Here is a 13,694-nt window from a genome sequence, read left to right on the forward strand (position 1 = left end):
TACGGTCTACATACACTCAATCTACATCGGAAACTAACAATAAAGCCACCGCAATTTCCTTTCAGAACAACGACCTGAGACTTTGATCAGCAAATGACAACACTTCATTATTGGAGCACATCTCATTTAGTGACGTATATACGTTTTCTTTGTTTCTGGAGGGCAGGGGAAGGAAGGGGTTATTGCTACCGCTGTCCAAACACTGATGTATGCACGCTGATCAGAATGTGACAACCATCAACCCAAATATATCTCATTAAGGGACATATACTCGTACGTTGCTTGAGGGAGCGAAGGGAAGGGAAGGGAAGGGGAGGGGAGGGGATTGGAGAGGAGGGGAGGGCAGGGTTTTAATATGGCCTCTGCTACACAAACACAGGCGGAGAGCGAGAGTTTAGAGCAGTGGTTCTTAAACTTTTTGATACCACTCCCCTCTAAATGTGTCACTCCCTCCACGTCCCCCCTTGCATATGAGCCCACGCTCTTGTTAAGATATCAAATATTCCAACAACAGAAATTCCAACTTTTCCTCCAAGGTTCACGCCACACCTGAGAATTGTTAACGCCCCCCTAGGGGAGCGCTGGTTTAGAGCAATGCGCCTCTCGATGGTGATGATGCTCGCGAAAAAAAAAATACCGTGATTAGATGAGTCTCTCCAAATCGCAAGACCCACTACGGCCAGCCAGTCCAGTCCAGCCCAGCCCAGCCCAACTAAAACCAGCCTAGGCCAACCCAATCCTAATCCTAAACTAGCTTAGGCCAACCCAATCGAGCCCAGCCCAGCACAGCACAGCCTAAACCAGGCCAGGCCAGCCCGACCAGCCCCGCCTAAACCAGCCCAGCGCAGTTTAAACCAGCCCAGTCAATCCTAAGCCAGTCCAGCCCAGCCTTGAGAACGCGGCGAGGCCCACCGCTGTGTGCTCAGCGGAAGAAAACTTGATGAAATTGCGTCCTTTCAACTCTGTAACGATTGCCCGGAGACACACAGCCGTCCCCCACGGACCGACTACCCCCTTCCCTCTACTTCCTCGCTCCACCGCCACCTCACCCCCCCTCCCCTCCCTTCCTCCCTCCCTCAGCCTCTTCCTTCCCGCCCCTCCCCCATCGTCCACCAACTCCCTACACCCCTTCCTCAGCCTCTTCCTTTCCTCCCCTTCTACCTCGCCCACCCCCTCCCCCTCCTTCCCTCAGTTTCTTCCTCCTCGCCCCTGCCCCATTGCCCTCCCTCTCTCATCCTCTTTCTTCCCGCCTCTTTCTTCCCTCCTCATACTCTACTTTTCAACCCCTGCCATCTCGCCTCAAACCCCATAATCTTCCTCCCTTTCCCTGCCCCCATCGTCCACCTCTCCCTCCCCTCACCACTTCGTCCACCCCCTCCTTCCTTGATTCCCTCCCTTCTCCCCCTTGTCACCACACCCCAACCCCACACTCTACTTTTTTCCTTCCCCTATGTTCCCTCCCTGTCTGACCCCTTGCCGCCTTACCTCTCTTACCTATCTAGTCGCCCTTCGAAGCCGCCTCTTCCCCGCACCTTCGCAACAGAGCCTGAAGACAACACACACTCCTCACATTGTAATTTGGTCTTTTCTGTGGGGTAATCGGGAGACAGAGGGTGACCAAGAAAAGAAATCTCAGTAAAATAATACCCATTGTGTTAAGCTTTAGACTAGGGCAGCTGAATCTGTCATTTTCTATCCTTATATTCAAAAGTTCTTTATTTCCCTGCATAATATACCACATACAAATATATTAACAAATTTTTTTTAAGTATGGGCTACAATGCAGTCGTGGAAGCATAAGCAAAATGTGGTAATGAATGACGGGAGGTGTGGAGATAGAGGAAGGAGGGAAGAAGAGAGGGAGGGGGAGAGGAAAGGAGAGCAATGGAGAGTAGGAGGAAATAGATATAAATGAATAAATTAGAATATAACAACAGCACGAATATAAGAAGAGGAGGGGAGGGAACGTCAGGATTTCAAGGTCAACTCTCAAATCATCAACACCTGTAAATAATAACGGGTAAGCAATGGTTGGGAACACCTGCAGCATACAACCACGTTTCGCTGGCTGGAATCACACATGTTGCCAAGTTGTTGTTTTTTTACAGTAAAGGAAACAGTTTAAGGGCAAAAAAAAGGAAACAATAATGAAAAAAAGCCCGCTACTCACTGCTCCTACAAAAGAGTCAAGAGGAGAGGCCGAAAGATAGGTCAATTTCGGGAAGAGAGGCGTCGTGATACCCTCCTCTTTTCACTTTACTGTTATTGTTATTATTTACTTTACTATTATTATTTACAGGTGTTGATGATTTGAGAGTTTACCTTGAAACCCTGACGTTCCCTCCCCTCCTCTTTTTATATTCGTGTTGTTGTTGTATTCTGATTTATTCATTTATATCTATTTCCTCTTACTCTCTATTGCTCTCCTTTCCTCTCCCCCTCCCTCTCTTCTTCCCTCCTTCCTCTACCTTACGCCTCCTCCTCCTCCTCCTCCTCCAACTCTCCCTCTCTCTCCTCTCCTCTCCCACTACTTCCTCTTTTTTCCTGCTTTTTCTTCCTTACCTCGCTTCCTCCTCCAACCCTCACTCGCTCTCCTTTCCTCTCTCCCTCCCTCCCCATCCTTCTTACACCTCTTCCTCCTCCCACTCTCCTTTGCCCTCCTTTCTCCCTCTTCCCTCCGTCCCTCTTCTCTTCCGACTTTCCCTCGCTCTCCTTTCCTCTCCCCATCCCTACCTCCTCCTCCTCCTCCTCCTCCTTTCATTCTCTGCCCAAAAGGCCCTAATCAGTAGAGCAAACAAGACTTCCAAATCAAATTCTAAAAGTCCAGTGTTTATCTCATCAAGAAAGACCTTCCTGGATTTAATATCATGAATTTGGAATCATGTTTGCCGGGCGGGGAGCCTCATTACAGGGCACCGTGGATATAATTGCTAAATACGGAATACGAGAGACCCGGGGAATTAAGAATAAAAAGGAGAGGGTGAAGGACGAGACTCTTCACTATACGAAAAGGTCTTTGTTTCACCTACGGGAGGGTGTAGAGGAGTATATGAAGGATGTTGAATGAAAGGGAAATAAAGAGAAAACGTATTAAATGTTAGAATGCAAAATAAAAAAGTGAGAGGAAATTAAACTCCACACAACGAAAAGAGGTTTGTTTCATTTACGGGAGAGAAAGGAAGACGAAGAGGGAGGGAGGAAAGGAGAGCAAGGAAGAGGAAAGGAAAGCAAGGGAGAGCGTAACAATGAGAGAAGAGAAGGAAGAGAGGTGGATGGAAGAAGGAGGGAGGGGGAGAGGAGGGAAAAAATATTAATTGATAGGAAGCAAATAATAAATTAAATATATAAATGAACTGAGTAACGAAACGAAACTCTTTAACTTCGAAAAACACTTTGTTAACACACGGGAAGAAATAGAAGAGTATGTAAAGAATATCTGCTTGAAAATGAAAAAGAAAAAAATATATGAATTGATAGGATGTAAAACTAAAATAAAATAAACGAGTGAAGTGAGGAAAGCTTCATGTTTCATCTCCGGGAAGGAAGAGAACAATGTGTAAAGGTTGTCTGCTTGAAAATAAAAATGGAAAAATATATGAATTGTTGGAATGTAAAAGTAAAAATAAAATATGTGAGTAAAGTAGGAGACGAAAAGAAAAACTCTAAAAACTATTTGTTCAGTCACCGAAAGGAATAGAATCGTGTGTAAAGGTTATTTGCCTGAAAATGAAAGAAGCAAAAGTACAAAGTGATTGGATGCAGAAAATATTTATGTGAAGTGAGACCAAAATAACTCATCGCTTCGAAAAAAAAATCTTTGTTGAGTTCCGGGAACGAATATAATAGAAAACAAAAGTTTATCTGCCTAAATATGAAAATAAAAAAATGGGAAGACTATTAATTGTAAGGATGTAAAAATTTATATAGGAAATAAATCATGAAGCAAAACCGCACTTCGAAAAGCTCTTTGTTCTGCTACGGGAAAGAAAAGAAGTGAACCTGAAGATTGAAAGAAGATAAATACTAATTGATAGGGTGTAAAAAATAGATAGATACATAGACTGACAGGTGAAATGGAACTCTTCACCACGAAAATCTCTTTATTCTATCACTGGAAAAGAAAGAAGTGTAAGTAAAGATTGAGAAGAGAAAAACAAAACAAAAATGCTGTGGTAAAAAAAAAAATAGAGAGAGAGAGACGAAACAAAACTCTACACTACGAAAAGCTCTTTGTTCTACTACGGGAAAGAAAAGAAGTGTGAGCAAAGATTGAGAAGAGAAAAATAAAAATAAAATAATAATAGAGGGTAGAAATAAATAAATACATAAAGTGAGAGACGAGACAAAACTCCACTACGAAAAGCTCTTTGTTCTACTACGTGAAAGAAAAGAAGTGTAAGAAAAGATTGAGAAGAGAAAAATAAAATAAAAATACTAGCTGGTAAAAATAAATAAATACATAAAGTGAGACAAAATAAAACTCTACATTACGAAAAGCTCTTTGTAATACTACGTGAAAGAAAAGAAGTGTGAGTAAAGATTAAGAAAAGAAAAAAAATAATAATAGAGGGTAGAAATAAATAAATACATAAAGTGAGACACGAAACTAAACTCTACACTACGAAAAGCTCTTTGCTCTACTACGTGAAAGAAGAGAAGTGTAAGAAAAGATTGAGAAAAGAAAAAGAAAATAAAAAATACTAGCTGGTAAAAACAGATAAATACATAAAGTGAAAAACGAAACAAAACTCTACACTACGAAAAGCTCTTTGTTCTACTACGTGAAAGAAGAGAAGTGTAAGAAAAGATTGAGAAAAGAAAAAGAAAATAAAAAATACTAGCTGGTAAAAACAGATAAATACATAAAGTGAAAAACGAAACAAAACTCCACTACGAAATATTCTTTGTTAGCCACGAAAACCAATCGAAAAGTAAAGGTTATCTGCCTGGGAATGAGATGTAAAAATTAACAGCACCGCCATCACGCCTCTCTCAATGCATACACAAGATACGCAGGGAAGAATGTAATTAAAAAATGCCAGTGATGTGTCTGTGAGAGGGCCTCGTAATAAAGTGTTAATAAAGGATACGTAAAAATAAAGAGATACGCGAAGACGAGTGTTCTAAGAGTAACGCCTGATTATTTAAGACGTCGTATTAGCTTTTACCAATACTACTGTGCCTGGTTTGTCTTCTTTGATCCGTTTTTCAAGGCGAGGTTAGTTGGTTATGTTGATTTTCTAGACCACTTTTTATGCCTCAGATTGTAATAATGTCAACTTAACGCAATCAAAATCCAATACTTCTAACTAACTCCGTCTCCAAAAAATTAAAAAGACAAACTAGCCACCTAACTGTTAAGAAATACTAATATGATGTTAAAAAAAAATCTAACGTAAATCCTTGACCTAATTATTTCGATCTTCTCTCTCACAATAAACATGAAGAGGAGTATAATTTAGAGAGAGAGAGAGAGAGAGAGAGAGAGAGAGAGAGAGAGAGAGAGAGAGAGAGAGAGAGAGAGAGAGAGAGAGAGAGAGAGAGAGAGAGAGAGAGAGAGAGAGAGAGATTACCTGAGGAAGACCGTGACATAATTTATACCTGGCGGGAAACCAAACACCTGAGCCATGTTTAGAAGGTTCAGGTTAATCAGCTCCTCTCTCTCTCTCTCTCTCTCTCTCTTTATCGACCTATCTATCTATCTGTGTGTTGGAGGATATTGGTGAACGTGTGAAGGTGAACGTGTGTGTGTGTGTGTGTGTGTGTGTGTGTGTGTGTGTGTGTGTGTGTGTGTACTGGTCACGCAACAGGAACCGAGGCAGGAAGAAAGGTGGGGATGAAAGGAAGGAGAGAGAGAGAGAGAGAGAGAGAGAGAGAGAGAGAGAGAGAGAGAGAGAGAGAGAGAGAGAGAGAGAGAGAGAGAGAGAGAGAGAGAGAGAGAGAGAGAGAGAGAAAGTGTAAAGAAAATGAAAAATGAGAAATGGAAGGAGCAGGAAAGTAGAAATAGAGAAAGCGGTAAAATGAAATAAAAGCCGGAGATGGAAGGAAAGAAAAAGGGAGGGAGGCTGAGAGAAAGGAATGAAGGAAAAGGAATAGGAGATGTAGAGAACATAGGGAAGTGCAAAGAAAATTAAAAATGAGGGAGGGAAGAAGGAGGAGGAGAGAAGAAATATAACTAGAGGGAAAATGGAAAGGAAGCATGAAGAAGGGGGGGAGAGAAAAGGAAGGAAGGCTGAGGAAGAGGAATGAAGTTAAACGAATGGGACAAGCAAAGGATAGAGAGAGAGAAGTTGAAATAAAATGAAAAATGAGGGAGGAAATGAGGAGGAAAAAAGAAATACAAATAGAGATAAAAGTAAACAAAAGCATGAAGAGGGGGAAGAGGAAAAAGAGGAGGAGGAAAGTTTAGAAAGAGGCATGAAGGGAAGGGTATTAGAGATGGAGAGAACAGAGAGAATTGTAAAGAAAATGAAAAATGAGAAAGGGAAGGGGGAGGAAAGAAGAAATACAGGCGGAGGTAAAAGTAGGTGAACGCGGGAAGCGGAGAGAAAAAAAAAAGGGGAGGATGACTTTGAAAGAAATGAATGGAAGGAAATAGGAGAGGAAGGAAAGGAAGAGGATGGAGGAAGCTAAAGGGAGGTATATAGGAGGCTTCTTTGGCACCCTAATTTATCCCCACTTGTCTCAAAACGAACACACACACACACACACACACACACACACACACACACACACACACACACACACACACATCACTCGCATTCAATATTTCTTTTCTTTTTATGTTTTCCTTTTCCTTCTTTTTCTTTTTTGCTACCGTTTTGTTACCTCCTCCTCCTCCTCCTCCTCTAGGTTCTCTATTTCTTCCTCCTTCCCTTTCTTCTCCATCTCTTCATATTCTCCAGTTCTGATCCTCATAATTCTCTTTCATCTTCCTTCTGATTATTTTCCTCTTTCCTGATCTTCTCTTCACTTCTTCCTTCGCTACTCCTCGCCCTCTTTATCATCTCTTCCTTCATACCTTTTCGCCCTCTTTCTCTTCTCTTCCTCCTCCACTTTCTCCTTACTCCATTTCGTCCACTTTCTCCAGCTTCTCTACTCCTCCTACAGTCTCGTTCACTCCTCGTCCACTTTCTCCTCTCTTCAGCCTCCACTTTTGTCTCCACTCCTCCTCGTCCACTTCCTCCTCCTCCTCCCTTTTCCCATCCATTGCATTATCGTTCTTCTGCTCAGACATTCCTGTCCTATAAATACTTGAAAACCAACCTCCAGAATGTCACAGCTGCCTCGTATCTCTCTCTCTCTCTCTCTCTCTCTCTCTCATCTATTTATCTATCTATCTATCTACCTATCTACCTATCTATCTACCTGTTTACCTACCTACCTACCTATCTAACTAATTAACTAACTAACAAACTACCTAACTAACTAACAAACTACTTAACTAACCAACTAACTACCTAACCAATTAACTACCTAACAAATTACCTAACTACCTATCTACCTGCCTACCTGTCCACCTACCTACCTATCATCTCTCTCGTAAAGGTTGGCCAAGAATGAAAGTCAGGCAAAGGTGGCGTGTCGCTTGTCTAAGGTAATCACCACCTTGTCCGTCCGAAGAGCTACAGGAGACACATTACCTTGTTAGTAAGTCTTGGTGTTCCTCTGTGTGTGTGTGTGTGTGTGTGTGTGTGTGTGTGTGTGTGTGTGTGTGTGTGTGTGTGTGTGTGTGTGTGTGTGTGTGTGTGTGTGTGTGTGTCCGTGCGTATTACCTAGCTGTATACACCTCTACTTACCTCTATGAAGGGCCTACATACACCAAACTTGCCTTGTATCCTCCCATTCTCCTTCCTTTAGTCATATTTGCAAGATATAGAGAGCGACTAATACATGGCTTGAGTATATCTATCTTGAGCATATCCCTTGCTGTAAAAAAAAAAAATATAGCGAGTCTCTTTGTTAATGTTTTTCTTTTTGCCCTTGAGCTCCCTCCCTTGCTATAAAAAATAAATGAACCCTTCCAGTCCAGCCAGAATGAGACCAGAAAGAAAGAGAGCAAGTTCACAGTACCTTCAGCTTTCAACCGTACATTTCTTCTTTGGCGGGTTAGCAAATTTCCAAGAGGCTAACGACAGATTTCTTAAACAACTTATTAGTATATATATTAAAACTTAAGTGGTTAGTTTGGCTTTCTTATTCAATTCTGGGGACGGAGTTAGTTAGAAGTGTTGGAGTTTCACAGAGTTCAGTCGACATATTACAAACTCAGTCGTAAAAAGTGATATATAAAAAATTCAACAGAACCAGCTAACCACGCCTTAACCCGGTAGCTGCGGGGTCATGTTTGTTAGGTTAGGTTAGGTTAGGTTAGGTAGTTTAGTTTAGTTAGGTTAGATTATTAAAAACTAGGTCTATAAAATAATGAGAAAGAAAAAATCAAGAATCATCTCATCATATCATATATATATAATATAATATATGTGATCATGTGATCAATTTATGCATTGGGCCCATCGTTGGGTCAGTAAAAACCACAAATTTGGCCTGTCGCTGCTACCGGGTTAAAAGCGGGTCCAAAAAGACAAATCACCCACATTAGTGTTGACGAGGACCAATACGACGTCTAAAAAAAAAAATCAGGCGTAAAATGGAGAAAGGCACGTCCCTCAAATGGTAATAGTGTGATCGTAGTCAAAAGTTTACCACAAGGGAAGCATAAAAAGGTGTGAATATGAGGGAAGAACCGCCGTGAGTAATATAGCTTGGTAAATTAAGAGCTGAGAGAGAGAGAGAGAGAGAGAGAGAGAGAGAGAGAGAGAGTCAATGAGTGAGTGAGTGAGTGAGATAGACAGACAGACAGACAGACAGACAGACAGATAGACAGACAGACAGACAGACAGACAGACAGACAGACAGACACAGACACAGACACAGATACAGACACAGACAGAAAACAGAAACAGACAGAGATATAGATTGAATGAGAATAGGTTAGATAAAGACAGACAGATAGAGATAACTATAGGCATACAATATATACAGGTGCTAAGTGGGCAAGTATACGGACAGACACACAGACAGACAGACACCGATAAGCGTCACTGGGTGTGGTCCAGGGAGCAGGAAAGGCTTAATCAATACCTCATGTTTTCCTCCCCTTCCTCGTACTCTTTTCCTCCGCTCCCTCCGCCCCTCCGTCACTTCCTCCCCCGGCGATGGTGTCAGCTCATCTACGGAGGGAAGGGACGGTGGACGCGGCGCCCTTTGATCTTTAATAGAGGTAAACAGGAGGAAAAAGATAAATGGATAGATAGAGAGACGGAGATGTATATATATAGGTGTATAGATATCGGTAAAAAGGTGAGTAGATAGATAAATGGATAGACATAGAAATAAAGAACTAGATAAGTAAGTTAATAAGGAAAATAGGAAAATAGATAAATGGATAGAAGGGTTGAGATGGATACACAGATAGCTTGCTATAGAAAGAAAAGTAAGTATAGATATAGATAGATAGATAGGTAGAGAACTAGTTAGGTAGGTTAATAAGAAGGTACAGATGCAAAGAGAGAGAAAATGAGAGAGAAGGGTTGGGAACGAGGGGGAATCCAAATGGACTGTATTTTATTCCAATTTCTCCTCTGTGAGGTGTCAGCGGTTAAATAAATCTATCTTACCTATTCTACTTGTTTCCTGAACGTGTGTGTGTGTGTGTGTGTGTGTGTGTGTGCGCGCGCGCGCAAACCACTAATTCAGTCACACCTTTATTACCTCTCACGCAGGTATGATCCACACCAGGTGAGGACAGAGTAGGTACATACTGCCTATCTATCTATATACATTTCTTCCTGTTTACATACAAATACAAACATAAGCAAACGCACGCACGCACACACAACAACAACAACAACAACAACAACAACAACAACAACAACAACGACAACGACGACAACAACAACGGCAACAACAATGACAACAACCGCAATCACTCACACATGATATCTGCGGTAATCCCTCAGGCGCCCTAACTTTGCCGGTGCTGAGATGAGGATTTGCCTTCACACACACACACACACACACACACACACACACACACACACACACACACACACACACACACACACACACACACACACACACACACACACAAGCATACAGGGCATTAGGGTAAGAGGTAGGATTTGAGGGCAGTCAGTTGTGTAAGAAGAAGCAAAGGACAACACCAAACACATGGTTAGAGGAAGGAGACCATATATATATATATATATATATATATATATATATATATATATATATATATATATATATATATATATATATATATATATATATATATATATGAATGATGAATGGGTAGTAGTAGTAGTAGTAGTAGTAGTAGTAGTAGTAGTAGTAGTAGTAGTAGTAGTAGACAGTAGTAGTAGTAGTAGTAGTAGTAGTAGTAGTAGTAGTAGTAGTAGTAGTAGTAGTAGTAGTAGTAGTAGTAGTAGTAGTAGTAGTAGTAGCCGGCACTGCTTCCCCTGGACGACGAACATCTTCGGTACAGGACAGCCAATACCTCACAGGAGGCACGGGTTGATGTAAGTGCCCGCGGATTCTGGGTGCGCGGACAGCGGGCGTTCATGGACATCCGCATATTCGACCCGATGGCTGCCGCATATTCGACCCGATGGCTGCCTGTCACCGTGAGCTGCCCCTGCAAGCCGCCCACCACAGGAACGAGCAGGAGAAGACAAGGGCATACGGTGAAAGAATCCAACATGTGGATCAGGGCAGCTTCACCCCCCTCGTCTTCACCACATCCGGCGGGATGGGTCCCAGGGCCCAATGCTTCTACGCACGCCTCGCGGAACTAATCTCAGAAAAGAAGCATCAGCCAAGGAGCCACGTTGTCGCCTGGATGAGGTGTCGCCTCTCGTTCTCCCTGCTCAGGTCGGCCATCCTATGTCTCAGGGGCACCAGACACTCTGGCCCAAAAGCCACCAACATCTCCAATATGGACTATGAGGCCACAGTGGTGGAGAGTGACATTAGGGTGGGTCGGGAGTGACTTGAGTAGGGAAGGAAAGGGGGATCTAGACGTAATAGATGATAGGTGATTTAGTGTCAGGTAGTATTAGTGATATGGTTGGATGCCACAGTCATTAGCGAATAGAGTTGGGGCTAATGACCTCCAAGCTATGGAGCCCTCCATGATTATGTGTCGGGAAAATAAACATGGGTGGAGGTATCATTTGTGTAGAAAAAAAAAAGCAGTAGTAGTAGTAAAAGTAGTAGTAGTAGTAGTAGTAAAAGTAGTAGTAGTAGTAGTAGTAGTAGTAGTAGTAGTAGTCCGTGTAAATTGAGTTACCAACACAAATCGAGTAAAGTGAAAGCGATCTCGACAGCCCCGTAGAGTTAATCGCCGCGACATTCTGACTCCCCTTCCTGTACCTGGCCTTCCACCCCTTCCCGGCCCACAGTCTCATACCCTATGTCTCCTCAGGTTCCTCGCAACAAACCCTACCTCCTTGACCACATCACCTGTCCACCCCTTCCCTACAACTCGCCCCAAGACAATGCATTCTTCCGCCCAGGCCACCCGCTCCTCGTAAAAAAGACAATACTGTGATAGTGCATTCCTATCTGGCTCGCTGATTGCCTACCGTGCTACCGTATTATGCGCACTCCTGTATTATATTCAGTGACAGAACTTCGAGATAACCGAATGGGAGTGGAATCAGCTTCTCTCTCTCTCTCTCTCTCTCTCTCTCTCTCTCTCTCTCTCTCTCTCTGTGGCTCTACTGCAAAATGAATGAGAGTATGAAAAAACTTCCCGGCGTGACAGTGTGATCTACAGGGGATGTGACGCGGCTGCTGGAGATGATTGTTATGGAGGGAAGTTCGTGAAATAAGTGGCGGAGAGAAAATTGTGCTGCGTCTAGACGTAATGTGTGTGTGTGTGTGTGTGTGTGTGTGTGTGTGTGTGTGTGTGTGTGTGTGTGAGAGAGAGAGAGAGAGAGAGAGAGAGAGAGAGAGAGAGAGAGAGAGAGAGAGAGAGAGAGAGAGAGAATGGTAGGGCCAAGTTCTGCCTACTGAATATGTAACCGTCTGCGATTGACTGAAAATTCCCCATGACCCAAAGTTATATATAGATCCGGAATATGCGTCTAACGTCTGTAATAGGTAAGGTGCTTGAGATCTTAATTAGTAATAAGAATTACACCTCCATTTGTGAGTTAACTTGAAAGTCATTCACTAATTAAAGATTCACAACACTGCTTCCGAAATAAGAGATCTAGTTTGTTTAACTTACTGACCTTTTATAATGACCTCTTTTCAGTTAACGACGTAACCAGATCAGTGGACGTAGTTTATGTGGATACTCAAAAGGCGTTTGATAAAGCTTTAATTCATAAATTAATTTACCAAACCAAACACCTAGGTATTGAAGGTAAAGTACACGATTGGATAGAAAACTGGCTGAACAACAGGCAACAAAAGATGGTGATCAGTGGAGGTTCCTCGGAGTGGGCACCTGTCACTAGTGGTGTCCCCACAGGGCTCCTTTCTTGGTCCAGTGCTGTTCATAATGAACATCAATGTTAAACTCAACAATAAATTCCATAAATTTGAGGACAACACAGAGTTTTGAATTTTCATCCTCCGAGACCAAGACAGCCAAAACCTTCAAAGGATATGCGTAGGATTTCAGCATGGTCTGACAGATGGGAGCTGCCCATTAATATAGATAAAAGCCAGAATCTTTAAGCCGAAATTAAAATAAGAAATATATGGAAAACAATGAAATATATGGTGTGTAATTCAAAGGCATACAGTGTGTTAAGCACCTTGGTGAAAACATCCCGTATATTTTCAGTTTTTCAAAACACTGCATTGCAGCAGGAAAGAAAGCAAACAAGTGGCTACAGTTTACGATGAGAGGAAATCGTGAGCCTTTTTCAAACCATCTGCTACTTCACTTCACCAATACAATAAACAAGAAACCAAAAATATATTGGTCACCAAGGACACACACACACACACACACACACACACACACACACACACACACACACACACTACGATAACTCACATTATGTTCCCCCAACAATCACATTCCCATAACGCGCATATAACCCGTAACAACAGCGGTAATCTCATCGGGAAAAAGAGAAACGAGAAACTCCAAGTAATCACAGCTATAATGACTTTAAAACTGCCTCCATTGTTGCGGCGAAATTGCAGGGAAATTGAGAGTTTAGCTTCAAAACACACACACACACACACACACACACACACACACACACACACACACACACACACACACACACACACAGAAGAAGGAAACTTTAAACGCCATCATATGAAGCCAGCGTTACCAAATTATCGTACTCAGGACATCGTATTATTTTCCGATTTCTGGCTCATAACTATTGCAAAAATAACATCAATAATCAACGAGTTTAACAATAACATTAAATGAAAATCGTTAGTCGTGTGGGTACGACGGTTTGGAGTCTGAAATCAGCAAATATAATACACTAAGTTCGATGATCCACTATGTACGATAAATTGGAGACGTTGTATGGAGCTTGTGAAGGGAGTCCAACGCGGGATATGAGGCCAGCGACCGGGCGAGGCGAGGCGCTCAAACTGTACCGGTGATTCTCCTTCGCCCTCCACGTCAGTCACACGAGGGCCACGGTTGA

The sequence above is a fragment of the Eriocheir sinensis genome, chromosome 14 (assembly GCF_024679095.1).
Source record: "Eriocheir sinensis breed Jianghai 21 chromosome 14, ASM2467909v1, whole genome shotgun sequence".
Classification (NCBI taxonomy): Eukaryota; Metazoa; Arthropoda; class Malacostraca; order Decapoda; family Varunidae; genus Eriocheir; species Eriocheir sinensis.